Consider the following 3,981-nt stretch of genomic DNA (forward strand, 5'->3'; position numbering starts at 1 on the left):
TGCAGAATCATCACTCGCCAAATTAATAAGAGTTGTCTACAGAATGTCTTCATTGTAGCTGGAGGATCAGCCACACACCAAACATTTTATCTGCATGTATGTAGACTGGGAAACTCATATTTCTTTTATTAATGCAACCTTTTCTCAGAATAAAGAGTTAATTATCAGCTATATATGATGTTTTGCTTGGTTCAATAGCCTCGTCCTACAATTTTTACTCAGCAACCAAAACTACACATCTCTCTCATGCACAGTTAAATGCACACATGAAAATTTAAGTATTCTCTCATATCTTTTGTTTTCCATCTCATTAACCATATTAATTAAGTATGACAAAATAACCACTTCCTTGCCTTCCTCAATATATATACATTCTGTACTTTGATGTGGAGAAAGACAAAAAAGCAAAGATGGTTCTTCTAATGGGCATGTGGTTCACTGTTGTGATTTTTCTCCTCGGTATTCCAGGAGGTAAGTGCTAAATTATACTTCTTTTCATTTCTGATAATGTCACTTCAGGACAATCAAGGAAAAGGTAAGAAGATAAGCTACACAGTTTGTTTCAAATGTATGGATTTCTCCTTGAATTTGGACCGTGATGAAGAGAAAATAGCTCAGGTCTCCTTCAGGATGAACTGATACCGACAGTGGAAGACCCACAGGGGAGATTCAAAGCTACAGTTGTTAAGAGGGTAGTTTTATTGGAGATACTAGAAAAAGCAATCTAAAGGGGTGAAATGTATTAATAGGTAAAAAAGGAAAAGATTGCTTTGATCGGTTGGTGACAAGTCACCATAACACAAACTGTGAGCACTTTGTATGATGAAACATTGGCTCCTTTTTCCTCTTTAGCTAATGGATTAATTTAAAGTTGTATTTTGGGACTCATGATTAGCTTGTCTTCTTCATTCTGTATAGATCCCTGTGCCGAGATCATTGGAGGAAAAGAATCAGTTCCACATTCAAGACCTTTTATGGCCAAGATCAAAAACCCATTTTGTGGGGGGACCCTGATCAAATCAGACTGGGTATTAACAGCAGCTCACTGCAAAATGTAAGTTCGGAAGTTTTGCTAGGTTTTTATTTATTTATTTTTAAAATCTTGTTTTTTATATATATGATATGTATGTATGTATGTATGTATGTATGTATGTGCATATACATATACATACACACACACAAACAAACACACACACACACAATACACACATACACACACAGAGACACACGCACAGACACACAGACACACACACACACACAATTCAAGCATAACATAGTCCTGCAATTTAGGGATGAGCAAAACCTAAGGTTTCAACCCAAGCAAAATTGTCAGCTGGGTATCGTCTTTTAGGTAAGTTGTTCACTATCCCAGCTTCTTGGCCTAAATTCTAGGGGTTACAATGAATGAAAGAAATCCAATCTCTATGTATGTGTGTGTACCTATATGTTACTAGGATTTTTCAATACAATGAATACGTACAAAAAGAGATTGAAAATAGAAAAAAGGGGGAAGAACAGAAAAGAAAGAAAATATACATTCTTTCTATCAAGTAATTATCACTTTATTATTTTCACCATTCCCTTTGTCCTTTTTTAGTTCCTAAATGACAAAATCATCAATTTAATCTTTTCTTCTTTCTTCTCTATGTAAGGTTACCAGCTTTTCAAAATATTTTTCTTTCTTTCTTTCCCTGTATCCAGACTGGAAAGACTTTGCTACTTTTTCAAGTACAGTTAATGTTATAGTTCTAACTTCCTTTGTAAATATTTCATTACTTTCCCAACCTCTTGCATGCAATAATCTCGCCACAGTTACCATATGCAAAATTGGTTTCTCAAACTTTTTTTCTAAATCCAAGATCATAAAACCCAATAATAATTCTGACCACACACACACACGCACACACACGCACGCCTCTACGGTTGGGGTTTACCAGATGAAGGGCTATAAACCACAGTAGGGAGAAACTGGGATAAACCAAAAACCTTGATAAAATAGCAGACAAGATTGTGCTGGCATGTTTACTAGCCAGAGATTGGAATCAACTTTCATAGATGGTATTAGAGAATTTAAAAGCCTCTTCCAATTGTTTCTATTCCATGTCGAGCAAAGCATGACATTAATAGCACAAGCCTCCCTGCACATTATTGGTGTTCTTTTTTCCTGAAAATTGCATTTGACCTCCCTTTGATTTTCTACCTCCCGAATATCCATATATAGGTATGAATATTCATGTATTATAATTTATTTTTGAACATAGCCAGAAATAGGCCATTGAAAGTATTTTGCATCTTCTATCAAAATATATATTTACTTTCACTTTTGAAATAATACTCCAATGAAAATTGAAATAAAGCCTGCTGTCTCCAAATTTAAAATTTATGTGCCAGGATATAAACAATGTAAAAAAACAGTAGAATTTATCCCCGGAAGAAACACAGAAGATTGAACTGCCAAATGATAAAACTTGATATCTTTCAGCTGAGATTATAACGTATTATCCTTGCTAGAAATGAACTTTACTCAATTCTTATTACCATCTTTGTTTTTTAGAACAAACGACACTGAAGTTATTCTTGGAATTCATTCAGAAGAAGACAAAACAAAACAAGTTTTCAAAGTTAAAAAGAACATTTCTCACCCGTCCTATGATAATGTCACAAAGGAGAATGACATTATGCTTCTTCAGGTATATTCTAAAGAATATACATAAATAATATACATGTGAAGGACAGCAAGAATGGTTTCTCTTTTCTGTATGGATACAGGGAGTCCATAACTTACAACCACATTTGGGACTGGAACTAAAGCCTTTGTTATGGGGGGCCGAATTCAGTTACCCTGCTGCTAGTTACCATGGTGGTGGAGCCAGTAGAGAATTTTTCATTACAGCTTTGCAACTACGATCTGGCTTTGCTTATTTCTAAGGTTATTTCTTCTAACTTCGGAGGCAGAGCCAGAGTTGCCTAGCTACAAGGAGGTTGGGCTATAGAATTAGTTTCATTAGTTTCAAATAATTTACATACCCTTGCAGAAAGCAGTATACAAGGGATTTAGCTCTAGCCTTGAGAATGGTGGGCGAATAAAAGAAACAATTATTGACTCATGTTGTTGATTTGGCCTACCTCAAAGGGATGACAAGCAGCCCATATAAGGAGCCTAACAGTTGAGGTCCATTTCAATGGCATAGGAACCACCACTGATGATGGCAGCAGTGGAATAAAGAATATTCTCACATTTATGTGTTGGAAAAAATGCTTTTCCCTTTCATTTCCGAGATGGAGAGCAGGAGGGAGGAATTCTTATTTCTATATAAATGATCAGCATATGTGAAATTACCCATATTGAAGAAGTTCAAAGTATTAATGTTTTTACTATTATAATTTGTTTTTATTGCAAGGGACTCAGATGATATAAACGTTGCTTCTCAGACACATTGCGTCTGCACAATATTGTAATGTAGGTCTGGCTGAGATAGGGTGACTCTCCAAGGTGCAAGTCTACCATATGATGCATTGCAAACCATATTGACAGTTAATGTAATGGTTAATCTTTTTTGCCTTCCCTCTTCTCTCATTTAAGCTTAATACAGAAGCACAACTTAACAAGAATGTTTCCTTCGTCGAGCTTCCTTGGGTGTATAGTGACCTCGAGCCAGGAACACAGTGTCTGGTAGCTGGTTGGGGGATTACTGAACGTCCAAGTCCATCAGATGTCCTCCGTGAAGTTAATGTCACTGTCATTGCAAGAACCATCTGCAATGATCAAAAGCACTATAATTCCACGCCAATAGTGACAAAGAATATGGTCTGTGCTGGTGATGAGAGAGGAGGCAAGGATGCATGTACTGTAAGTATATCTATCTATCTGCTCTGAATGTTTGAAATTTAAAAATAATATATCGAAAGCAGAATTTGAATGAATGAGTAATCCTGTTTGCATGCTTCTAGTGTTCTAAGAAATCAAAGTCCTACACTACC

General features: G+C 35.9%; 1 long non-coding RNA gene across 1 annotated transcript; it reads left to right on the forward strand.

Annotated features, from left to right (window-relative positions):
* The first annotated feature begins 380 nt into the window (after positions 1-380).
* Positions 381-1,054, forward strand: LOC148045312 (uncharacterized). The gene is made up of 2 exons (XR_015696658.1): positions 381-471; positions 919-1,054. It is a non-coding gene; the product is annotated as an uncharacterized LOC148045312 (long non-coding RNA).
* Positions 1,055-3,981: the final 2,927 nt, after the last annotated feature.

The sequence above is a fragment of the Thamnophis sirtalis genome, unplaced genomic scaffold (genome assembly GCF_051295495.1).
Source record: "Thamnophis sirtalis isolate CommonGarterSnake01/CBP01778 unplaced genomic scaffold, rThaSir2_p1.2 scaffold_5, whole genome shotgun sequence".
Taxonomy (NCBI): Eukaryota; Metazoa; Chordata; class Lepidosauria; order Squamata; family Natricidae; genus Thamnophis; species Thamnophis sirtalis.